Raw genomic sequence first — 27,074 nt, forward strand, 5'->3', positions numbered from 1 at the left:
CACATGCTCATGAATACAAGAATACATAGCAGTACACACATGCACAACCACGGAAGGGGGCAAGGCTCAACATTAAGCATTTCATCAACTCAACATTAAGTATCTCTTACCTCCTCCTCACCAGGCCCACCTTCAGGCGAACAGGTTGCACAGCACTGCCTGGCCGACTCTGGACTCCTCCCTGGAATCCCGGTTGACACAGTAGAATCTCATGAAAGTGTGTGTCGACCTCCACGTAGCAGCCCTGCAGATGTCCAGCAGGGGCACACCAGACAGGAACACTGTGGTAGCAGTGAACGCTCTGGTCGAATGGGCTATCGGACGGCTGGGCAAAGGTCGGTTTGCCAACCAGTGACAGTGCATAATGCAGCCAGAGAGCCATCTGGAAATGGAAGCCTTCGAGAGGGCCTTCCCTTGATTTACAGGTCCAAAGTTCACAAACAGCTGTAATGTCTTCCGCAGGCTCTTCGTGCGGTCCACGTAGAACTTCAGTGCTCTAGCCACATCTAGCGAGTGCAAAGTCCTCTCGGCCGGCGACAAAGGTGACGGGAAGAAAACAGGTAACACCAAGGGCTTATTGAGATGGAAGTCGGACGGCACCTTGGGCATGAAGGAGGGGTGCGTCCTCAGCACCACCCTGGTCTTGTGGAATGTCAGGTATGGAGGTTTACAGGAGAGGGCCTGGATCTCTCCCACTCGTCGTGCGGAGGTGATGGCCACAAGAAACGCTGCCTTCCACGGCAGCAACTTCAACGGTGCCGAATGCAGCGGCTCGAATGGCAGCCCCATGAGCCTGGTCAGAACCACGTTGAGCTCCCACGCCGGGGCCAGGGCCTTCACCGGCGGGAACGATCTGAACAGTCCTTTCTTGAACTCCTTCACCAGGCGATGGGACCACAGAGATGATCGCCTCGGAGTTCTGGTGTAGCGGGAGATAGCCGCCAGATGGACTTGATGGAAGCATGAGCCAGCCCTGCCTTGGCCAGCGACAGCAAGTACGGCAGCACTTGAGGGGCCGTAATCCGCAGAGGGTTAATCTTCTGTGCGCGGCACCAGACAGAGAACCTCTTCCATTTGTGTCCATAGCACTTGAGAGTCGAGGACGCCCTGGCCTTTGCAAGCACCTCCTTGCAGTCCACCGGGATATCGTACCCTCCGAACTCTAGTGCTGCAGGATCCAGGCCTGCAGGTTCAGCGACCCCGTGGTGGAGGATGGCGCCTCCTTCTCTGGCGAGAAGATCCACGTCCGTCGGCAGTTTGACTGGGGGGGACGCTGACATGTCCAGAAGGTCCGGGAACCAAATCTGCCTCAGCCACGCCAGTGCGATGAGGATCATCCTGCATTGGGACTGTCCGAGTTGACTGATGAGTCGCAGCAGCAACGGCAATGGTGGGAACGCATACAGCAATAGGCCATCCCAAGGGAGTGAAGGCATCGCCCATGCTCCCCGGCTGGGGAAACCTGCTGGCGAACCTCTGGCACTTGGCGTTTGTCGCCATCGTGAATAGGTCGATCTGGGGATTACCCCATTGTCGGAATAGGAGATCCACTTGATCCTGCCGCAGCTCCCACTCGTGGCACAAGCGCAGCTCCCTGCTGAGTGAGTCGGCGTTGGTGTTCTTTATTCCTGCCAGATGGAAGGGTACCAGAAACATCCCTTGGCCGATGGCCCAGTGCCACAGATCCTGGGCTTCCTTGGATAGGGCTGGGGATCTGGTGTCCCCCTGCTACCGGATGTAGAACATTGCGGCGGTGTTGTCGGTGAAGACCCTCACCACCTTACCCTTGAGGGACGGAATGAATGACCTCAGGGCCCAGAAAATGGCTCGGAGCTCCAGGACATTGATGTATAGTAACCTCTCCTCCGGGAGCCAAAGAACTCTTGCGTGGAGATCTCCGGTGTGCACTCCCCATCCCTCCAGGGATGCGTTTGTCGTCACCGTTTCCTGATGTGCCGGGGTCTGGAAGTCCATGCCCGCTGCAAGATGCGCGCGGGAGCCCCACCTCCGGATCGCTTGGTGGAAAGTCTTGTTGAGTGGGATCCTGTCTTCGAAACTGTCCACCGCTTGCATCCAAAGGGCATCGAGGAACTCTTGCAGTGGTTGCATCCGCAGCCTGCAAAGGCGCACGAGGTAGATGCACGATGACATGCCGAGTAGGGACTTGATGGACCTCACCTTGGCCGCGTCCATGGTCAACAGCCATTGTACCTTGCCCAGAATGGCCTTCGTCGTTTCCTCTGACGGTGACGCCAATCGTGCCACTGTGTGGAGTCTGGCTCCCAGGAACAGGGCGACTTGGGACGGTACCAAGTGGGATTTCATGAAGTTGATCGAGAATCCCAGGTCCGTGAGCAGTTGGACGGTCTTTGCTGTGTGATCGACAGCGAGTTCCCTGGACTTTGCTCGGATGAGCCAATCGTCCAGGTAGGGATAGACGTGGATCTCCTGCAGGCGCCGCTGCGCCACCACTGGTGCCAAGCACTTGTTGAACACCCTGGACGCCAAGGGCCTTGAACTGATAGTGCCGCTAATCGTAGGAAATCGCCTTCCTCCAGCTGTCCCAGCACGTGCTGGAGGGTGACCATCCGGAATTTCTGAGACTTGATGTACTTGTTTAGAGGACGAAGGTCCAGGATGGGTCGTCAATAACTGGTCTTCTTCCGGACGAGGAAGTACCGCGAGTATGCTCCGGAGCCCCGGAGCATTTTTGGGATGAGTTCTATGGCTCCCTTTCTTAGTATCGCTCGTACCTCCACAAGTAGTTGTGGGACGTGGTTTTCCTTCCTGGCCACAGGTGGTATGCGGGGGCACCTTCTCTGAAATGATAGGGTGTGCCCGCCGGCCAGGGCTACCAGCACCCATCGGTCGGTGGAGATGGACTCCCACACGCTTATGAATTTCGCCAGCCGGCCTCCCACCAGGGTGCTCGGGTGGGGGCCTGACGCCACGGCCGGTTCAGTCCTGATTTGTCACGGCCTTGCCGCCTTGGCCTCCTTGTAGGCTTCCTGCGACGAGGAGCGGGCCGCTTTGTGGTACGACGAGGAACCGCTGCCGAAACGTTTGGAGGCACCTTGCTTGCCTCCGTAGTTCCGAAAGAACGGCCGTCGTCGTTGAAGAACACCCAAGGCCCGAACCGTCTAGGTGTCTGCCTTGATGGCCTGCAGTGACTCGTCCACTATCTTGCTAAACAGGTTGTCTCCGTCAAAGGGCATGTCCAGAACCCTAGTCTGCACGTCCTGGCGGAAGTTGGTGGCCTTAAGCCAACCGCACCGGCGAAGGCAAACGCTGATGCCCATCTGACGAAAGCTGGCGTGGGCGATGCCCGTGGCCACTGTAATGGCGTGGTCCGAAGCTATCTCGCCTTCCTGTAGGATCTCTAGGGCCTCAGCCCTCTTGTCGTCCGGGGGGAAGTCCAGCAGGGGAGCGATCTTGAACCACAGCTCCCTGTCGTAGTGTGCCACGATCGCGAGGGCGTTTGCCGCTTTAATAGTCATTGCCGCCAACGAGATGACCCGTCGTCCCATGGCGTCCAGCTTCTGCCCCTCGTTGTCTGGCGGGGATGTTGAAGTGGAAGCCGTCGGCCCCGCCGCTTTCTTCTTGGCCGCCGTGGAGACCACTGAATCCCGCGACAGCTGTGCCCTAAGACACATAGGGGCAGAATCCGCGACTCAATACTTTTTCTCGTACCGGTCTTTCCTAGCAGGAGCCGTGGACGGGTTCTTCAAGAGCGCCAGCCCCTCGTCCCAGATGTCATCCAGTAACGGGAATGAGAGGACAGTCATCCTCTTGGCCTCCCGTCATTGGTAGAGGAAGCCCTCCTTCTGTTCTTCGGGGCAGAGCTGGAAGAGCTCAGATGCCCTGGCGATCATGGTGTGGAAAGAGCCAATCTCGTCTCTCGTCGGGGGGGGGGGGGTATGGGACCCGCAGAGGTGGTGAAGGGAGGTCCATTCCATCGTCACCACCGTCGTCGTCCGTCCCTGCCGTCTCTGTTCCCGTCTCATCCCGCGGTGGAGAGGAAGGAGGTGAAGGCTGTGAAGGCTGGAAGGGAGGAGGAGGATGGGTTCGCCGCCGCTTGCTCGGTGGGCTTCCCGACGGTCCAGGCTACCCGGGATCGTACTCTGGGGGTAAGGGCAACCTTGTCCTCATCTCCGGACACAAGGCCTGAATAGCCATTAAGATCGCTCCTGTGTTGTCTTGTGGTATAGGCACCGGTTGCAACGGGAGCAACGGTTGGGGAGTAGGATCCTCTGTCTCCTCCACGGTCCGCGGCTCCTCGTCGGCACCACCGTCGCTTTCTTTGTCCGCCTCATCGGGATCCCTCCCGTAGGACCGGACCTCCTCGAACTTCTTGTCCAGGATCTTTGTGACGCCAGCCAGCTCATCTTCAGAGGTGGTATCTGTGTCTACCATGCCCCCCCCCTCTTTCTCCGCCTGGGGTTTCACGGGGGTCTTATCGATAGGCTGAAAAGAAGATTCCCTCTGTGGTGGCAGGGAAAATCTAGGCCCGGAGGTCATCTCCACTGGGATAGCCTGTGCAGGCTTCGCCAGGGCCGCCATGACTCCCTCGATCGAGGCCTTAGCTGGGTGAATCAGGGCCTTTGCGACTTTGGCCACGCCTGAGGCCTTCACCTTGGGGGGAGGGTCGCTGCCTCGCTCCCCCTCGGCTGCCTGCTGTCGGGATCTACCGGGACTTCTCCCGAAGCTTACCCGGGTTCTCCGACTTCCTTTTCCCCGAGCCAGAGCGTTGGCTCATGGTTGATGGCGTCGGTGACATCGCGCCCTGCCTGGCAGCCAAAGAGCCCGACCCATCGACGCTCACGGTGCCCGCAGACTCGCAGTGCTTTGCCTTCTGTTGGGCTCCCGTCGCCAGAGCGCCCTCAAAAGTCTTAGAAGACCGCTCAGACGACTTCTTCTCACCTGCTGCTGGTCCCTTCCCCTCCAGCCAGTTGGTGAGTAGAGTACGACGATCTCTCATTGTCCGCTCGGACATATTCTTACAAAACGCACAGACCTTTTCCACGTGCGATTTGTCGTCATGAAGGCAGTAGAGGCACCGAGAGTGCTCATCTTCCTTGAAAGCATTTTGTAATCCGCATCCAGGGCAGCTCCTGAAAAGCTTGGATCCGGGTGTCGTGTTTCCTTTGTCCTGGGCCATGTCCACGCGGGGTGGGCCTCAAAAAACTCACCCTTGAGGGGCGGAAGAAAATCCGAAACGGGTCCCCATTGATCGTAAGTAGAAAACGGTGGAGCTTGAGGCTCGATTGACCGAAAAAATGAGAGTAAACTTTTTGAAAATCTCAAAACGCAGTAAAATCTGAAGATGGCTGCCAGAGGAGGGGCTTAGGTAGAGGGCAGTCATTGGCTGGGGGCAGTATGACCCAGAGACCGGTGATTGGTTATTAGGAGAAAGACAGTTCAGAAAGAAACTGAAACTGATTTTTTCTTTACCGAGCATTCCAAGCCTGGCGACGGGGAATATTCATAAGCATGTGAATCCATGCCAGACCCCATGCTGGAGAAATGAAATGCCAGGAGTAGGAGGATTTTTTAAGGTTCTGTATAACTTCCACCCCTTATCACAGCTTGCCTTGAAATACCTATACACCAAACCCCTCCCAAGTTTCACCCATTCCAATATGTCAACCACTGAGTTTGGAGAGCCTATATCCTTTTCCTGTAATAGAGATGATACTAAACCATCATGTTCCAAACAGTCAAGCTCAGAAATCCACATCTCTTCTTCATGGATCTTTACTTTATTAAAACTCCAATGACTGGGATACACAAATGGATGTTTGGATATCAAAATAAATAATAATGCATGGTAATCCGCTTCATACATGCTTTTCCATTGTGGGTATCTTCTATTTGTTTGTTTGTTTTGTTTGTTTTATTATTTGTAATGCGTGAGCATAACCTCAGGTATCAGGGCGCAGCCTTTACATGAATTTGCGAAACTTAGTTACAAGAATCATAATATGTACATAAACACAATGAAGATACGCAAGATAAGTATACATATATACAAATAGGCACACGTGGTTACTGTGTGTGCAAATGGCACAAGTGGGGGAAACTTAGCACCTGAGTGAATTTAGGGGCCTATGTTTCCAGCCATAGAACTACCCTGGATCGGAAGTTTTGATAGGGCAAGTCCGTTCTGAGAGTTGGCGGCAGGGAGTTCCACAACTTGGCTGCTTTCACAGGGAAGTTAGGGACAGAAAGGCAATCTTTGTAGGCTGTTCTTATAGGTCTAAGGGAGGACTGTCTATGAAATCTGTCAATCAAATAGATTGTGGCAGCGTTATTGAGGGATTTATGAGTGAGTGACGCCGTTTTTAGGAGAATTTTGTTTTTGATGGACAGCCAGTTGTACTGTTGGCTATAACCTGTGATATGCTCTCTTCTAGCGATGCCCAGAGCTGCTCTGAGAGCGTTATTCTGAAGAGTTTGTAGTTTGCTAGTGGCAGCTTTAGATGATCCCAAATAGAGGGAGTTACAATAGTCTAGGCTGGACAGTATGAGGGCTCTAGCGAGGGTAAGGCAGCTAATGTCAGACAGGAAAGGTTTAGCTGCACGGATCAGTTTACACGTGTATGCTGTGGAGGATGCTAGGGAGCTCACTTGTCTACTGAAGGAGACATTGGAATCCAGGTAAAAGCCTAATGTTTTGACCTCTTGTCCCACTTTGATGTTGTTGCCATCAATCACAAAGGAGCAGTAGGCAGGGCCTAGTTTCTTTAAACTGGTGATAGTACCTAGGATGATGAGTTCAGTTTTATCATCATTCAGGCATAGTCCGTGTTTGGCCATCTATGCCTGGATGATGATCTACACTCTATTTACCAAGGCCAAATCCTTTTCATAATCTCCAGAAAGCGGAAGGAGGATCTGGGTATCATCCGCATAGTTGGTGTAGGTGATACCGAGATGATCCAAATCATCGAAAAGGGGCTTAGTAAATATATTGTACAATGGGCGGGAGGACACAAGAGCCCTGTGGCACGCCACAGGTGATAGGTATAGGGTCTGCTGCCGCTGTGGGTGAAAAGACCCTCATGGTTCTACCGTTAAGGAATGAAATAATCTAGGTGATGGCCTCAGCAGAGAAGTGGGATGATGTGTGGAGGTGTGTGCATAGGACAGAGTGGTCGACCAAGTCGAAAGCAGCAGAGAGGTCAAGGAGGAGTAGGGTGGCTTGGCCATTATCTCTGAGTTTATCGATCTGTGCTTTCAGGTTGATGAGGGCAGTTTCCGTCCCGTGTTGAGGATGGAAGCCTGACGGCCTAGCTCCTAGAAGGTGATGATCTTCCAGGTACCTCTGTATTTGTATGTAGGCGACCTTGTCAGGATTTTTAGAAGGAATGGTACGGTCGTTATGGGTCTGTAGTTTGTGGGTGTGGATGGGTCAAGTGTAGGGTTTTTTTTTAGTAGTGGGAGTACCCAGGATTGTTTTAGATTAGTGGGGATAGAGCCAGTGGAGCAGGAAGCATTAGTTTCATTATGAAAGGGGAGAGGTTGCGGGCGGCATCTTTGATGAGCTGTGCCGGGCACAAGTCTCCTTGACAATTGGAAGGTTTCCGAGACAGGATGATTATTTCCACTTCAAGTGTGGTGATTTTGGAGAAATTGAAACGGGCGATTTCTCTTATAGTAGGCTTCTCCGGTAGTTTAGAGGGGAGAGGATCGTTTAAGGAGGCTTTTTTTCAGGAGATTTTGTTCTGTAGGGTAACAATCTTGTTAGCAAGGGCGTTTTGGAATTCTGAGCACCAATTCTTATCTTTGGTACAGGTATCTCGTGGTACTATAGGGGTTTCTACTTCTTTAAGGATAGAGAATAGTTCCTTTGTGTTTTATTTTGCTTGGGATATGCGGGGGTCAAAGGAGGTTCGTTTAGCCAGATGGATTTCTTTTTGTAAAGGGCAGCTAGTTTAGAGAGTTTGAGTTTGTTAGCTGCTGAGAGGAGTTTTCTCCAAGTGGCCTCGCAGTTTCTTTTTTGCTGCCTTAAGTTTTTGAGGAATGGTGTGTACCAATTGTTTAGATGCGTTTTGGGTTTGCTTGGTCTGAGTTTGAGGGGGGGCAATTAGGTCCAGTGAAGTGGCCATGATTTTGTTGTATTCTTCGACCAGAGTCTCTGGGTCCAAGTTTTCAGGGAGTGTGTTGAGTGTGGGAGTAGGTTCCGGATGAGTCCCTCGACTGTAATGCTCTTCTTGTTTCTCGTGAGTGTGGGGGGGGGCCCTAATAGTCGGCGGTGGTGGGGGGCAGATGGTGGAGATCATGAACGATACCCGATGGTGGTCAGTCCAGGATAATGGTGAGATGTTGGTGATGTTTGCTAGACAGTTGTGGTCGGCCACCCAGTCAAGTATTCTGCCTTTAGCATGTGTGGGTGCCATGCTTCTTTGTACAAAACCTAATTCGGAGAGGGTATTGTCAATAGTGCTGGCGATTTGGTCTTCTGGGTCATTATAGCCCATATTGAAGTCACCCAAGGTGAGTACTTGGGTGGAGCTTTTAAGGTTGCTGGATAAAATGGTGTTAATGTCCTCATCAAAAGTGCCTATAGGGCCTGGAGGGCGGTAGATCAGGTGGATGTTGAGAGTTTGGGTGTGGGTGAGAGGGACTTTAAGAGAGTATTTTGCAGGAGAGGACATTGATGGTTGTTGCTAATCTCATGGTGAGACTACATTTATGGATAATAGCGACACCCCCTCCTCTGGAGTTGGGTCGATCTTGTCTCAGGATGGAATAGTTATCTGGGACTGCAAGCATAAGCATAGGACCTGCTGCTGGATGCAGCCAGGTCTCAGTAATAGCAAGGAAATCGAAGTCTTCTTTGAGAATCAAATCGGCGATATATGACATATAGGATGAATCCCTGGATGACATCACTGCTTCCATGGGGGGAGCCCCTTCGCATGAGACCATGGAGGTAAGGCTGTGATCTGATAGTCCTCCTGGGGGTGTTACTCAGCAGGTGGATCTCATGGGGTGGGGGGAACCCCCTATGAGACCAGCGATGACTATTGTGAGAGAATGTAGTATTCATATAACACCCCAAACTCTCCTTCACCCCCACTTTTTTTACCCCTAACCTCTTATCCAATATACATCTGTAGTGTGCAAGAAGTAGAGAGGACTGAGATGAGGAAGAATAGGGATGACATCATGATCCAAAACAAGACAGGACTGAGACGAAGAAGAGGCGCAGATCAGCAGGGATCACTCCAAGGAACTTACCTGAACGATCTAGCTTTCAATTGCAGACCATGACGGGAATGGACTCTGAGAAATCTGAAGGTGTCTCTCCCGCTAGTCACCGGGGATCTGTCATCTAGGTGGCCAGGACACGGCCATCGCTATTGTATCCAGTTCCAGAGGGTGGACCAGTGCGGGAGTGTCACCTGGATGAGGGGTCTTCGGGAAGTGGGACACCGAAGGTTGAGACGCAGTATCCCCTTCCCTGTAACACCTTTTCCCCATCCTACCAGGTAGGAAACCTAGAAGCTCAACCCCCAACACCCTTTCCCGACACAAACACTTTCTCACAGACAGTCCATCATGAGCGACAACAGACTAACACCATAGCTGTATACCTGACATGTCCCAACATAAGCGTCAGGCAGAGTCAGGCACTTACTGATAAATACACACACCTGACTTCCATCAGACTTCCCCACACGGATAAAAGGCGGAGCATGAAAGCGCACTCTGAGCAAGGCCAAACGCACGGGGAAGCAGCTATTCTGGGATGGCAGTCTAAACCAAGGAGAAAGGCGGTGAGACCGGAGAGGAAGAGAAGGAGGGAGTTACCTCAGCTGACCCTCCAAACTGAATATATTGGTTCCTTCCACAACCTTCAATCTGGCTTTAAAGCATTCAGAGGCACGGAAACTGCTCTTCTGAACATCTGTGAAGACTTGCTCTCAAATCTCGACACCAAAACCCCCTCTATCCTCATTCTCCTTGACCTCTCCTCTGCCTTCGACACGGTTAACCACAACTTCCAAATAGTACGTCTCCGTGACGCCCTGGAAATCACAGGTCAGGCTCTGGTGTGGTTAACCTCCTTCCTCTCCGACCGCCCATCCCAGGTGGAACTCCCTTTCACTCGACTATCACTTTCTCAACCTGTTGCATTGCCCAGGGATCTAAGCCATCCCCCTGGTTCTTCAACGTCTATATGGCTGCCCTGGCAAGTGTAATTGCCACTTTCACCTCTAAATTTTAATGCTACGCGGATGACGCGGAACTATCTTTCAGGCTACCCTCAGCCGTCTCCTCTTCCTCGCTCAAATCCGATTGACTGTCTGCTATTCAATCTTGGTGTGCTGCAATCATCATCTGTCTCAGCGCCACTAAGACTGAGATTGCTCACATTGGGACCCCTGCTCCCGCTTTCCCACTTTCACTCTGGCCGGCCTCTCTTGGCCCTGCGCCCGCACCCACCTGCGAAGCAAGAAATCTTGGGGTCATTTTTGACTCCACCCTCTCCTTCTCCTCTCACATTTCAGACATCTCTAAAAAGTAACTATCAGCTCCACCTGCTCAGAGGTACTCTACCTTTTCTCACTTTCCCCCAGAGGCTCACTGTCTCCAGAGCCCTGGTTGTCTCCAGGCTGGACTATTGCAACAGCCTCTTCCTCAACCTTCCTTCTTCTACCCTGCGCCCTCTGCAACGCATCCAGAACAGAACAGCAAGACTTATCTTTGGCCTCAAGCTCAGGGACCACTTTTCTACGGCGCTGAAATCCCTTCACTGGCTCCCCGTGGCTGCAAGGATCAAATTAAGGACCCTTTGCACTGTCCACAAGGCTTTCTGGGGCCTGGGACCTAGCTACCTGCAACGCTGCCTACCTAAATAATGTCACTCATGAGCCCTCCGCTCATCTACCTCCAACCTTCTGCAAGTGAGCCAGTTCTCCAAGCTGAGATCTGGAGGGAGATCTTTATCCTCAGCAGGTGCATCCCTCTGGAATAGCCTCCCTGCCACCATCCGTCTTGAGCTGGATCTCCTTAAATTCCAGAAACTCCTCAAGACTTTCCTCTTCTCCTTCTCCTCTCTCCCTCTACCCTGCTAACCTAGTTATGTTTTTTCCCTCTCTCCCGCCTCTTCCTTAGAACATGTGGACACTCATTGCGCACTTGAGAAATTAGCCCAAGAGAGTGGCTCTCTCTGCACTTACCCTAGTCTCAACTGACCGGGTGCACTTGATCCTCCCCCGCCCTGTGATCCTCTGTGTACTTGCTTCATCCTGAAGATTGTCCGTCTGTTTCTCCCTTGTCTTCACCCCTGAATTGCACTGTTAAACTGCAGAATCACTGTCAGGCCTATTTGCTCTATCCCAAACTGTTAAATGTATTTTTTACGCATTTACTCTGCCTATGCAGGCTTATCATCTCAGAATGTCAAGGGCTCTGAGCGACTGTTTGCTTTTCCCCCCATGTTCCCACCATCCTTGAGCACTTTGAAACACTTACCTGTGTATAGGCACTATATAAAGAAACAATAGGGGGGCGCTGTTGCGCACATCAAACATGGCCGCCTAGTGCGAGAGCTCCGGCTCAGGCAGAATCCTATTTTAAAATAAATCCTTTCAACTTCGTCCTAAACCCTTAGGAAAGCAGGCCTTCGGGGACGAGAAACGCAAGGCACATCCTGACGAAGGGCGGTGGAAAACCGCGACCGTGCTGCCGAGATATTGCAGCTAGCAGTCCCGGCGGCAGAGAGAGACCCGGGTGGCCGCCTGGAGGCTCCGGGAACGCTCAGACTGCGGGCCGCGGTGGGGGAGGGGCGCCGTGCGGCCAGCACCATCCTGCGATACGGGAGGAGCGGAGTGGCCGCCCCCCCCCAACACGAATGCGGGGACACCGGCGATCACTCTGCCCGAGAGGGTGGGCGACAGCAAGGAGGAACGGGAGCGGCCTGGTGGATGCGGACTGCTCCCAACCTGACGAGACGCACAGCGCACAGAACGCTTTGAACACACGACACGGCCTCGGCCCGCGGCTGCTGGCGACGCGGCCGCGGCTCCTCGCGGTGCTACCCGCGGCCGCCTGGGAGAATGGGCCTCACCTGGAGATGCCCCCCCCCGCACGCACACGCCAAGTAAGTGGGACTGGGCAGGGACGGAGGCCCTATTACCGATGCCCGTGAGGCGGGCCTTTACAATACGCAGACACGGCGGGTGGAAGGCCTGACGTCGTGCCCCGCAGCGCCTGGCCTGTGCAGCCAGCAGCAACCCCAAGCAGCTGGGGATCAACCATCTGCCCCTGGTGGTGGGGGGATGTCGGGGTCCCGCCGGGCCGCCTCCACGTACGGGCACAGTGGGAAAACATCACAAACTGCCCTCATTGCGCCGGGTGCACTGCTCGGCGCCCCGTTGGGGCCCCATTGAACACCCCCCCATCGAATGCAATCCGAAGTGGCGACCTGCGGACCTTCTGGATTCATCCCTTCGTACAAGCGACCTATCTGGTGTTAAGGACAGGAATATAAATAACGTTCCCTCCACATCCTGAACTGCACAGAGGTACATTGGGTGATAACACGTGGGAGAACGCCTTCCACTCCCAACGGACAATCGCAACTTATGGGCCGCAACGAGAGAAAGGGGACAGGAGGGAAAAAGATCGGCCCGATGGACACCTTCACCAGTTCGCAGCCACAAGGGGCGACTGGGGGGGAACCATCTACATCCGATGGGCAGGAAAATGACCCGATGGATCGCCTGGCAAAGCTGGTGCAGAATGGTTACATGGCAGTGAATGTTAAATTAGATGATATCGTGGCGACGATAGGATCCCTAAAAGCTTGTGTGGAAAATGAGAGCGCACGTATTACGGAAACTGAAAGCAGGATAAGTGTGAACGAGGACACGATACAAAAACACAGTCGAGATATAGCCCACCTCCAAACAGAACTACACAAGACTCAAACCAAGTGCGAGGACCTCGAATCGAGATCCCGGAGGAACAACATCCGGATTGTTGGAGTATCGGAAAAGTTCGGAAAAGGCCCCATGGTGAGGCAAGTTGAGGCCTTACTGAAAGACATCCTAGGCGCTGACTCCTTCTCGAATCACTTCCTGATTGAAAGGGCCCATCGTACCCTAGCACCGCTCCCGAAGCCAGGGGCCCCCCCTCGAACAATAATTGCGCGCCTCCTAAACTACCAAGACAGGGACACTATACTCCGACTGTCGAGAGAAAAAGGTACCCTACGCCATGAAGAAAACACGATTCACATATATCCAGATTTCTCGACCAACGGGCAAATGCAAAGAAGATCATATGAAGGGGTGAAAAAACAGCTACGACTGCGAAATGTACCTTATGCCCTCATCTTTACGGCAAAAAATGAGAATACAGCATGGGGGACGTGCTCATTTCTTTGAAAATCCCACAGATGCCATGTCATATGTTGAGTCTTCCATACCAATACCCACCGTAGATCGAGTGGCAAACCAAAACGCAAATACATAACCAAGAGGTGAGCAGTAACACTGGACCAGGCTAGGATTGGATCGCCTAACATATGGGGAGAAATTATTGACATTGGAAAACATGTAAGGGTGACGAACTGAACTAAAATGTTGTTTTATCTGGGCTGTGAGCCTCAGCCTAAAGCGCGCCAGATGGCTGCTATTAGTGACCCTCAGGAAAGTTCCACATGTTTAAGGGATTGTTTATTGCGGGGCAGCATTGTCATGTTGGGGTTGATGATGAGGGTGGGGGTTTAAAGTATCACATGACTGTACGGGAAGGGGGCAAGGGGGGAAAAGTTGGGGAATGGGACTCAGTTCGAGAAGTCTCACAAGTTAAAAAATGTGGTGACATTGCAGCGCACGGAAATAACCTTAACAACAAAAAGGACAAATATATGAACTGGAAACACAGATATAGCTAACTCTGTTAGGGCAACCCGAGGGCTCCGATTGAAACTGGTTACTTGGAATGTCTGGGGTCTGAACAACAGAACCAAGTTGAGGAAAGTGGGAGCCTATATTACTCGGCACCAACCCCACATTGTCATGCTACAGGAAACTCATGCGCTTCAAAAGGTCAATGCCGAGTTCTTGAGAGGGTGGGAACCTCACAGGTATTGTACGGAATACTCCTCACAAGCAAGAGGGGTACTAACCCTGATACGCCCATCTGTCGGGTTCCAGTTTGAAAGGAGCAAAATAGACCCAATGGGTCGCTATGTTCTACTCTGGGGCACCATCAAGGGGAAAGCAATGATTTTCATTAATACATATGGTCCAAACATAGATGACCCTGAATTCTACATAAATGTACTACATGAGATTGGCGCCTGTGGGGGCGAGCAAATAGTGTGGGGAGGAGATTTTAACACCATTTTAGATACAGTACTGGACCATTCTACCTCAGCACATAGAAATCCCTCGAAAGCAGCCAACACGCTGCATCAAATCATTTTACAGCTACAGCTGGTAGACGCCTGGAGAACACTCCATCCCCTAAAACGACAGTACTCCTTTTACTCCTCGGTACATGACACTGAATCCCGCATTTACTATTGGCTGGTGTCAGCGTCCCTAGTACACCAAATTAATGGAAGTGAAATATTTCCCCGCACCCTGTCCGATCATTCTCCCATAGAGTTAGACATGACATTGGAAAGTCTTAAACCTCCGGTCAGGAGATGGAGAATGCCTTCCGACATTTTTAAGGACCCTGGGGTGGTGGGGGAACTACAGGCTGAAGTTGAACTCTTTTTTGAGACCAATAAGGGTTCGGTGGATAGCCCCTTGGTGCTATGGGAAACATTCAAAGTGTGGGTGAGGGGTATCCTGATCTCCAAGTCTACGGGGCTATTGAAAGCGGTCAGGAAAGAGCTGGAGGTGGTTGAGAAGCGACTGGGGGACCTAGAGCAACAATACACATCCTCTCATGAGGATAATGCCCTGGCAGAAATTAATAAGAACCTACAAGAATTTAATAAACTAGCAAATAGGGAGTTGCTGTACATGGCTACTCCGGTTAGGGCACGCCAATATGGCGAAGGTAACAAGGCTGGGCGCACACTGGCTAACCTGTTGAAAGTTGACAGGGGCCGCACCCTGATCTCCAGCATAATAGGGAGCGACGGCATAGTACAGACAAATGAGGAAAACATCAATGGGGAATTTGCCCTCTTCTATAAAGAGCTCTACGCTAATCATGACTTAAAAAACCCCAGGGAAACTCAACTTTAGACAGTATAACGCTTCCAAAATTGGGTGATGAGAATACACTACAGTTAGACCAACCCATTACGATTGAGGAAATTAAGGAGGCAATTAAATCACTGGCCAACGGAAAATCGCCTGGCTCAGGCGGTCTGGGAATCGAATTGTACAAGGAGCTAAGCGAACTATTGGCCCCGATATTGTTGTCCATGTGGGAGGAGGCCACAGAGGTAGGAACACTGCCACCATCCATGAGAGAGGCTATAATTACAGTGCTCCCTAAGCCCAGACGTCCCCCCAATGAGATGTCCTCATATAGACCCTTATCTCTTATAAACAGTGACGCTAAGATATTTGCGAAGATCCTGGCTAACAGACTCCTGCCGCACATGTCAGTGCTAGTGCACCCGGATCAATGCGGGTTTATCCCCACTAGATCTACAGCGCTCAATCTACGTAGGCTGTTTGGCGTAATGGCCCAAATCAAACCGGAGGCCCCGGCGGTTGCGGTAACCTTAGATGCCGAAAAAGCGTTTGACTCTGTATCATGGGCTTACCTGTTCATGGTGCTTGGTAAATTCGGGCTGGGCCCCAGCTTCTTGAACTATGTCAAAGTGCTGTACACTAACCCGGGGGCCAGGGTATTGACTAACCACACTATGTCTGATTGGTTTGAGTTGAAGAGGGGCACTAGACAGGGCGGCCCATTCTCCCACATACTGTTCGCTCTCACTATGGAACCAGCAGCGGCGGCGGCGATAAGAGAACATCAGGAACAGAGAGGTATACGGATGGCGGGCCTCACCCAATCGATATCACTATATGCCGATGATACCCTATTGTACATTAGGGAGCCGAACACACACTTGGGCCCGCTAATGGACGAGATGCACAAATTCGCATCATACTCAGGATACAAGACCAATCGATCTAAGTCTGAAATTTTCCCCCTTACCCCCGCCACCAACTGCCCAAACGACACACTTGGCCTAAGGTGGTCCCCGGACAAAATGAGATACCTAGGGGTTATAGTTTCTGGAGACAGGACATCTCTACTTTTGAACAACCATGATTCCCTGCTGTCTACTATCGCCACTAAACTCCGCTTCTGGGCCAAACTCCCCATATCATTAATAGGTCGGGTGGCCATATTAAAAAAGGTCATCCTTCCTAAACTGCTGTATATATTTACCAACATCCCGATCTGGCCTGGTAGGAGATTCTTTGACACTCTCAGGTCCCTGGCGGTGGAATTTGTTTGGAGTGGGGGGGCACCTAGAATGAAGTGGGAAAAAATGGTGGAACCATACAATAAAGGGGGCATAGCTGCTCCCGATTTTGAATTATATTACCTGGTTGCACAAGCACAGTTTGTCAAACATTGGTATGATGAAAACGACACTTCACCCCACATTCGTCTCGAAAAACACGCAGCGCGCCCGACCGACATTAGGTCAGTCATCTTTAAAACTAAACACAGGGACGAATGCCCATTTGACCTAGTTAGTACGACGGCCTAGGCATGGTTTAAAATCTTCCGAAGGCTTGGGGTAAAAACGCCTTATTATGCTGAGGCCCCCTTCTGGAACTTCCCAGGCATAACACCCACATACGACCCAGGCATACAGAATAAATGGGACCCAGATGAAGAATTTAAAATCAAGGACATATTTCCCAATGGGAGGTTTATTACACTTGAGGACTTCAAAACAGGGATGGGGAGCGATCAGCTGATGATTCTCCAATTTTATAGAATGAGATTGGCCTTTAAGGCCCGTTGGCCAACATTCCCAGACGAACCCCCACCGCACCCTTGTCTACTGACACTTTCAACCCGTCTGGTACTAGCATCTCAGGGCTATATGTTGCTGTACAGACTGGTTCCGACTTCCTGGGAAACAGATCTGGGTGAGGATATATCGGACAGACAATGGGAAAGATACTGCGAAATGACCAAGAAAGTGTCCATGAATGCCAGCCTCCGGTTAATTCAGTTTAAAATGTTGAATAAACTACACTACACTCCATTGAAGGTGGCTAGGTTTACAAACAATGGGACTGGCATGTGTCCAAAGTGTGGAACAGACCGGGCTGACTCGATGCATATGTATTGGAACTGCCCATATGTGCTTGCTTTTGGGGGGAGGTGGCGAATATCCTGGAAGAGGTGACACAGATGCCGGCGGACCTCAAACCGCAAAAATACCTGTTATGGGACATTGGTAAACAGTCAGAGTTCACAAGGAGACTTTTTAATGTCGCATGCGCAGTAGCGAAACGGTGTATACTGCAAAAATGGAAGAGCGCACAGGCACCAAGAGTGAATCACTTTCTTAAGGAATTAATGTATGTAAATGAATGTGAAGAATATTACATATTGACTATCCCGAATCCAAGTAAACCAAAAGACATATGGGCCCGATTTAGAATATATCTGAGTGAAATTAACTCGGATAGTGACAGCCCGATAGGGCCAACTGCTTCACCAATTCAGTAAACATTGCTTATGATGTACGGTGCCTAATACTGTAAGTTGATGTGTTAAACAAATGCATTATATGTTGTTGTTGCAATGTCAAGTACCACAACCGTTAAATAAAGTTTTAAAAAAAAAAAACAATACCATACCATACCCTCGTCCTTTTCATGAAAGGTATGCGACTTCAAGAAGCCTCACGGAAAAGAAACGTAAGACCAGGATTTCCAGCGGATGAGCGATGTAGCATGTGTCAAAGGTACGCAGGGCCCTCTCTTACTGATAGCTAAGGCGGGGAGAAGCAATTGCCACCGTGGTACAGTCCTTGACTCGGACAGTAAAGCAACGCCAACAAGTTCAGCACAGCCAGTAAGTCGGAATTTGGGAATGTGTTGCGTTCAAGGTTGCAAGCGGCAACATTGTATGAACTAAGAACCTATGTGCAATTGAACTTTAAGAAACTCGAGTTAAGTACCAGGTAGAGTGGTCTGGCACCACATGGGTGCTTACTCGAAAGGTCTCTGTTTGGTACCCCATGAGTGTGCAAATATTGAACAGTGAAATCGAACTGGTCCTGCAGCGGGTTAAGTTAAATCCTGTGCAAAGACTTTGATTGCCAAGAACTGAAATTGGTCTGAGCCCAGAAGAAGGGGATCCGGGGAAAACAGTAAAACTCAACCGAGAAGATATGGTGGTGGACCCCTTGCTCACTATTCTTAGAGAGGCACAGCTCCACCCTACTGATGAGGTCCAACCAGACCGAAACACGTGTCTGGGGATGCTGTTGGTACTCTTGTTCAGAGGAGAATTGCCTAGCATTTCGGTGCTGGACTGCCCCAGGGCAGGACAAAGACTGATATTTTTGGGATATTTCTTCTCTGTGAAAGATAGTGAGCTAAAGACTCTGGGTAAGTCTCTCGCAACCAGGACTAATGTCTGGCAGAGGGACTCCCAGGACCCCCCTTGTTAATTTGCATATTTGAGTAACTTTGGGTCTCACCCTAAGTTACTAGGGGAATCCAGACGTGGACCCCTTGCTCACTATTCTTAGAGAGGCACAGCTCCACCCTACTGATGAGGTCCAACCAGACCGAAACACGTGTCTGGGGATGCTGTTGGTACTCTTGTTCAGAGGAGAATTGCCTAGCATTTCGGTGCTGGACTGCCCCAGGGCAGGACAAAGACTGATATTTTTGGGATATTTCTTCTCTGTGAAAGATAGTGAGCTAAAGACTCTGGGTAAGTCTCTCGCAACCAGGACTAATGTATGGCAGAGGGACTCCCAGGACCCCCCTTGTTAATTTGCATATTTGAGTAACTTTGGGTCTCACCCTAAGTTACTAGGGGAATCCAGACGTGGACCCCTTGCTCACTATTCTTAGAGAGGCACAGCTCCACCCTACTGATGAGGTCCAACCAGACCGAAACACGTGTCTGGGGATGCTGTTGGTACTCTTGTTCAGAGGAGAATTGCCTAGCATTTCGGTGCTGGACCACCCCAGGGCAGGACAAAGACTGATATTTTTGGGATATTTCTTCTCTGCGAAAGATAGTGAGCTAAAGACTCTGGGTAAGTCTCTCGCAACCAGGACTAATGTCTGGCAGAGGGACTCCCAGGACCCCCCTTGTTAATTTGCATATTTGAGTAACTTTGGGTCTCACCCTAAGTTACTAGGGGAATCCAGACGTGGACCCCTTGCTCACTATTCTTAGAGAGGCACAGCTCCACCCTACTGATGAGGTCCAACCAGACCGAAACACGTGTCTGGGGATGCTGTTGGTACTCTTGTTCAGAGGAGAATTGCCTAGCATTTCGGTGCTGGACTGCCCCAGGGAAGGACAAAGACTGATATTTTTGGGATATTTCTTCTCTGTGAAAGATAGTGAGCTAAAGACTCTGGGTAAGTCTCTCGCAACCAGGACTAATGTCTGGCAGAGGGACTCCCAGGACCCCCCTTGTTAGGTGGCAAACGTGAACCAGACCGAGGGATGCCTGTGAATTAAAGTTGGCCCGAATCCTAACTGAGGGAGGCTAATTATTTGAAAGAAGGATATGAGCCAGGCTGAGGGAGATTCTGGGCGACGAGTAAAAAGCCCGACATGAAGTTTTTTTTGGAAAGGAACTTTTCTTTGTTGTTTGGGTGCATCAGGCCCTCTGAAGCAAGTGACTTTGTATGAAAGACTTGGGCACAGAAGGCTCTGATGTTGGTAAAAGGAATTGTGACCTCATGCTGAAGAAGCCCATGAGTGTGCTGTGCTCGAGTGACCCGCCTTGTCCCGTGCTAAAAACGTGGGGAAGGGAGGCCAATGTCCTAAACATCCTGAATTACTTTGTGAACACTTCTTTCTTTTTGTGAACATTATGCCACACACTCTTTGCTATAGAGTAAGGTTTGGCAATATTTTTTTTTTTTATAGTATAGGCCATCTTTTATTTTGATGACATGGCTAGGACAGTGTTTTCCATTGTTTGATGGTCGTAGCTTGCGCCCATCTTAGATTTAGATTTAGATAGGCGTTTTTCACACCCCTGATAAAGTTCAATAAATACCCTTGAACTGTGATCACTTGTGCCTGTCTTACTTTGATACCATGCCTTCCTTACATGACACACAAACTATCAAGAGACTTGTCAGACGCTCCAGAGAGGAACGGCAAGAGGGACTGAAACTCGCAGAGGGAGGCAGTACGAGCAGACTCAGGTGCATGGACACTGAAGGGGCGGTCTCCACTGGATCCGCTGAGAAAACCGAAGGGCTGGCTGTGGGAAGCACCTGCAGCGCAGCACAACACAACACAACACAACAGGAACACGCAATCTGGTGAGAGGGGAGCCGCCAAAGGGGGTCTGAAGCCCCAGAGCCGCGGGGGTAAGCCAAGGAGAGTCCCAGAGCGCTGTTGAAGCAGAGAAGGGGCCTGGGAACCCCGAGACCGACTGGAGGCCCTCAGCCAAAACCCTAAAAGGTATTTGGGTGGCTGAGCCTCTGGTTGGGGGTCCCCATTGGGTGCAAGAAACCCTGAGAAGCATAGTGGATGAAACGGTACCAAGGTATAGTAACAAGGGGAGTAGGGTTTGGGACCCTTACAAGAAAAGGGCATAACAAGTAACTATCAAGTAACAAGAAGGTTTAATCTTCTTTGTGGCAGTACTTGGAGGAAGGCGACCTAGGGCTGCCACATAAGAGAAACAATAAAGAGAACTGCAAGAGTGATACGTATGAAGACAGTACTTGGCAGGGTGTAAACCACGTCTGTATGTGAAATGAGAAAAGCATAAAGAGAATTGTGAGGATAATTCAAAGAACACAGAGCTTGCCAGGTGAGTAAACCAAGTCTGTGTTTGGGATTAAGAGACATGATAGATAAGGAAATCAGGTCTGCCAACCAGGGTCAGGGACTAACCACAGCTTGGAGAAGCATCCAAGCGACTCTTCTTCGTTACAGTGCCTGGTGGGAACAGAACCAGATCTGCCAATCATAGTCGGGGACCCCAGAGACAGAGAAGAGGCCTGAGGAGGGCCAATTGGGCAACAGAGACACTTCTCCACCAATTGTTGAACTGGTTACAACCCTAAGGAATGCTGGATAAAGGCGACATCCCGCAGGAGTTGATAAACTGTACCAGGAGGCTGGGAAAGAGAGACATTCCCCCCCAACACTTGAGCAATACATGCCAGATTTTAAGAGGCTCAAAAAGTCTGCAGAAAAATCATGAAGGAGAAACTGCACAATAAATCCTAACTGTTGGACCAAATGGGAGACATAACTTTGCTTTCAGCACCCTATACTAACACTGCAAGTTAACATGAAGAAATGCCCAAGACGTTCTTGTAGGAAAGAGAGCAATAAAACATGTTCTATAAAGATATTTTAAAATCAAGCAAAAGCACCAAAAAGAAAGACAAGGGGCCTCATTACAACCGAGGCATTAACCATGGCGCTATTAGCACCATGGTTGACGCCGGTACCTTACCGATTCCGCCATGGTGAATGGCAGAATTACCGCCCCATTCCAAGGTTGGCGGGGCGGTAATTCCCCATTCACCATTGGCCCTTCCCCATTCCCATGTTTGCCCCTATGGGGCTCAATGGAAATGGGGAAGGCGGTAATTACGGTACCGCAAATTGCAGTACCGTAATTACCTCCAAGGTCCCTTTGCGGGTCCCGTCCTTAACGGCTGGTAAAACCAGCCGTTAAGGGAGGGCCCGCAAAGGGACCTCGGAATTGGGCGGTAAGGGATTACCGGCACCAGTGCCCTTACCGGTACCAGTACCGGTAATCCGTTACCACCTGGGTCGTAATGAGGCCCAAGAATTTACAAAGATCTGGAAAATAAACGTGCAACAAGGCAAATCGATTTTACATAATTTATTTTTTTAAACATGGAAAACAATTGTGCTTTAGACAACAGCTGTTCTCACCCTACAATCACTGACTAAATGCAACTCTTTCTTTTGAAAAAAGTTTTAAAAAAAAAACATGCAATCCCACAAGGAAAATACCCCTATAAGCTCTGCATGCGTTTCTGGTTGGTAGCCTTCCAGATCACACAAATTGTTAAATGTGCAATCAAAAGAGATCCGCTCATTAAATGAAAAATGTGTTTGCGTTCTGTGAGATTTCTACTACGGTATAGACCAAGTTCGTTGTTATGTAACTGAAAAACAAATTTGTTTTAAATATTTAATTAAAAAACATGTGCCTGTACTGTGGGGAAGGGCTGCTGCCCTAGAGAATGGAAAGACATTTTCATTCACCTTCCCAATGAGTAGATTAAAAGACCCCTGTAGCATGAAGGGGTAGTAAAAGCTACAGGCAGAAATCAGTGAACAGTGGAGAATTGAGGCTAAGGGGGCAAACAAGCAATAAGGAAGGAGGGGCAATTAAGACCTCAGAATTTCATGTAGTAGTAGGTCAAAAACCGCATTCCAGGGATCGCATGTAGAGTTAAGAAAATCACTAGTAGTAGTGACAATACTACGAGTACAGAGTTCCCCCTTTCCTCCATATTGTTGTGTGACTGACCAACGGGGAAAGGACTAGAACCTTATTCAAATCTACATTTTGGCCAGTTCCAGCGTACATGCACAAGGATGGGGCCACCACATACTTTGGCTTTGGCTCCTGGCAATGCCCACTAGTTCCTTTTCCACCAGTCAGGCTATCTAAAATATATTATTAGGGGTAAGGAGGGCTGACATATGGAAAAAAAGAGGACCCCCAGGTTCCTGTTCTTAATCCTGGTCTGTCTCCTTTTGGTTGTTAGTCTATAGTGTGTCTGTGTGCGCCCGGATGCCTGTGGGCTACCGGCGCGTTACAAGTAAGTAAATAAAGGAATATAGACTAGCAGAACAACAGTCACTATGGCAAGTACATTTTCTTACTTCTACATGTGGTCCCTGTGATGAATCCAGGGTATTCAACCCTTCTCCCCTAAGGAGACCCACCCCCTTTGAGACTAGGGAAGGGAACTTGCTCAGTCAAACCCTCTCTAGTGGGTTGGGCAAGCGAGACCTTACTGGGAGAGACTCCTCTTTAGAGGAAAAGGACTCCCATTCCCATGGTGAACTCCCTACAGATAAGATATTTTCTGCTTATAAGGGAGTAAGTAATCTGAACACCACATCTATCTGGGTGGCTCAAGATAATCTTGACAATATATTCATGTCTTTGACTCGAGGTAATGATGAACTTTCTACATGCTTGACAACCTCTGCTGAAAAAGACGCCCTGCCCCCCTCTTGTTTCAGGAAAACAAATAAGGACTACCAAATGTGAGGGGTCAGAAATGAGAGACAGACACAAAGTTGTAATGTATTAATTGTCCAACATCTTTACTAAAATAAAAGGGTTGGATGAAGGCCTCTCTGTCCCTATCCTAAAGGGAGTTTTCCTACCCAGGAAACTAAAACTAAAGATTATTCTGTGTCTTGTGTGATGAATCCTTCAAAGTCATCACTGAATCCCAGCCTAAGACCTCCTGCCATGTGGCCAGGGTTAGGCAGCCGCTACCTGATCCGAACCGTAGGGGTGATATGATATGATATTTTATTTATATCGCGCTTATACACAGGTGTCTCAGAGCACGACCAGGCAAAGGAAGGGGAACAGGGGAGAAAAAAAAAAAACGATCTTACTAGGCCCAGTGACATTGAGAATGCGCAAGTGCATGGGGAAGGGAAAAGGGGGAAGTGCATGGGAGGGGGAAGACATTGGAAAGTGCAGGGCATAGGAGAGAACAAGATAAATAATAAGTAAATAAATAAATAAGGTGATCAAAAACAGTGGTAGTGCAGCCTGTGAGTGGTAAAGTGCAAGGTTAGTCAGATAGGGTGTATCTGATAAGTGCAGAAGAGGAGTGGATGGGGACTGTATGGGTACAGATACAGGCCCCAGTGCAAGGGGTGACGAGAAGGCACTGCAGGAGGATGGCAGGGTGAGCAGGTACCTGGGCCCGAAGGACAGAAGGTGGCCAGGTGCAACAGTGCCGAGAGAGAAAGCAGATCAGCAGGAGGGGAGAAGAGGGGCTAAGGCAAAGAGGAATGTCTTGAGGAGCTTCCGGAACCGTAGATGGTTCTCCTCAAGTTTCAAGGTGGCAGGAAGGCAGTTCCAAAGGGATGCCCCAGCCGAAGACAGAACTACCCCTAGCTTGTTTCTTTGAAAAACGACTGACCCTGAGGGAGTTATAGGTAGAGGAGCGAAGGGCTCGAGAGGGGAGGTATTTACAGAGGGACAGTTGAAAATATTTTGGACCAGGCTCCAGAAAGCCTTGTGGACAATGCAAAGGGTTTTAAATGTAATCCTTGCATCCACTGGGAGCCAATGATAGGATTTCAGAGCTGGAGAGATACGATCCCAGGGCTTGAGGCCAAAGACAAGTCTTGCAGTCCTGTTCTGGATTAGTTGTAAAGGGCGGAGAGTGGAGGCAGGTAGATTTAGGAAGAGGCTGTTACAGTAGTCCAACCTAGAGAGAATCAGAGTTTGGGAGACAGTGAGCTTCTGAGGAAAGGAAGAGTACCTCTAAGGAGGTGCAATAAGAAGTTTGACTTTTTAGAGACGTCAGAGATGTGTGCGGAGAAGGAAAGTGTGGAGTCAAAGATTACCCCAAGGTTTTTAGCTTCGCAGGTAAGGGTAGAAGGAGGGCCAAGGGAGGCCGGCCAGAGAGTGAGGGGAAAGGATGGAGAGGGTGTACCAATGAGGAGGATCTCAGTCTTGTTGGCATTTAAACTAAGATCATTGGCGGCATACCAATTTTGAATGGCGATTAGACAGTCAGAGATGAGGGAAGGAGAGGAGGTGGCTGAAGGAAGCCTGACAATGAGTTGGGTGTCATCAGCAAAGCACTGGAAATTTGAGCAGAAAATGGAAATACAGTAGGCGAGAGTTTCCAGGTATTGGTTGAAAAGCCTGGGCAAGAGGTTAGACCCCTGGGGAACACCACGGGTAGAGAGGGGGATAGAAAATAGGAAGGACCCAAGATGTACCTGGGAGGGTCGATCAGAGAGAAAAGAGGTCCACCAGGCCAGAGCCTGATCGGTGATACCCAGGTTGTCAAGGAGACGATAGAGCAGGGTGGTATGGTTGACCGTGTCGAAAGCAGATGAGAGATCAAGTAGGATGAGGACAGAGGGAATGTCAGAGTCAAGATTGGAGAGCAGGTCTTCACGGATGTTCAGGAGAGCAGTTTCCATACTTCTGGCAGCTCTGAAGCCGGATTAGCGGTCATGGAGAGAGCCAACAGAGTCCCAATGAAGGTTAAACTGAGAGATGGCAAGATTTTCCAGGAGCTTACCCAAAAAGAGAATAATGGAAATTGGGCGATAGTTAGCTGGACAAGAAGGATCAGCTGTGGGTTTCTTGAGGAGAGGATGCACAAAGGATTGCTTCAGAGGGGGGCGGGAAAAGATCCAGAGGCAAAGGAGAGGTTGCACATATCGGCAAGGGACGGAGCAAGGGTATCGATGTGGTCTTTAATGGGTTTAGAGGAACAGGGATGGACCTGTTTTGATGAGGCTTTCATAGATCGGACTTGCCTCGTGACCTCATCAGGGGAGAAAAGAGGAAAGGCAGAGAAAGAGGGAGGGGGTTAGCTGATGGTGGGTCAACAAAGAGCGAAGGAGAGGGGAGAAGAGCGGGATAGCTGTAACATTCTATTTCAAAGGATATAGAGAAGGGGAAACCCCATCAATATGTCACCCCCTTTCTCATTGAGCCACTTCTTTAATGGGGAGCATAGGTGTCTCTTTGTCAGTGCGAATGCGGAAAGGTCTTGGTAGATCACCACCTTCACATTTTCCAGGTACACTGAGCCCAGCACCCTCGCCTTTTCCAGGATTTTTTGTCTATCCAGGTAGTTATGAAAGCGTGCGAGCATTGAGCGAGGGTTCCTCCATGTTTCTCCCTCTCTGTGGACCCTTTCAAGTTTGGGTTCATTCATGTTCACGTCTCCAAACAGTGCCTTCACTACCTCGTGGATGATCCTCCTTAGGTCTCTTTCAGTTTCACTCTCATTCTCTGCGATCCCAAAGAATCTCAGTTTATTTCTACTCTTACGGTTTTCGAAATCGTCCATCTTTAGGGCCACCCCACCTTCCCTTCTCTCCAGCTCTGCCGAACCTCATATCAATCAGAGTTTCCATTGTCTTGAGGGAGGTCTGGTTGTTCTCAACCGCCGGAAGCCGCTCGTCCATATTGTCAATTCTGAGATTTATTCTGTCCACTTTTTCGCCAATGTCTGCCCTCACTCCCCTGATCTCTTCCAGGCGGGAGGCAATATTTCTCTTGGTGGACATGGCATCGCTCCCTGCCTCAGACATGTTGATGTGTGTTTCACTCCCCAGCTCTGCTTTCTGGTATTCAAAGGGTCACAGTTTTGCCCTCCAGTCCATGGGCAGGCAGGGGCTCTGTTCTATATTCTATGTCTCCCCTGGCCCCCAAATCCCCTGTTGTAGGGCCTCTATTAGGCGGGACCCGCTGCACTCACTTCCGGGGGTCTCCACTCTGTTGCTGCCTTTTGCCGCTAATCTGCGCCCCACAGTCCATGTCACTTAGGCGAACTGGGGGTGCGGGGTAGCCAGGTGGATTTATCCCCTTCCACTCCCCCTCTGTGATTGGGAGTCTGTTACCTGCCCCAGCACCAGTGAGCACCTTACCAGTGCCGAATTGTGTCACCTTCTCGCTGCTCACCTCCTGCGCTGCTTCCTGTTTGCAGTGCAGGCTGTGGTTCCGTCAAGTTTTTCACCCCAGCACTACTTCACTGCCCAGGGATGCAGCATCAGGGGACACAGATCTTCAACATGGCGGGCACACGTCCTAGGTATGCACCCTGGGGGTCCTCACCTTGTCCTGTCTCTCTTGGCTCTACAGGGGCCACACAGGGTGGTAGGGGGATGGCTCCGGT

General features: G+C 50.3%; 1 protein-coding gene across 3 annotated transcripts in view; it reads right to left on the reverse strand.

The window, feature by feature from the left end:
- The window catches only part of CLEC16A (C-type lectin domain containing 16A), a 1,932,649-nt gene that overhangs the window by 1,145,983 nt on the left and 759,592 nt on the right, over positions 1 to 27,074 (reverse strand). The window lies entirely within an intron of this gene.

Source organism: Ambystoma mexicanum, chromosome 2q (genome assembly GCF_040938575.1).
Source record: "Ambystoma mexicanum isolate Mex_15411 chromosome 2q, UKY_AmexF1_1, whole genome shotgun sequence".
In the NCBI taxonomy this organism is placed as follows: domain Eukaryota; kingdom Metazoa; phylum Chordata; class Amphibia; order Caudata; family Ambystomatidae; genus Ambystoma; species Ambystoma mexicanum.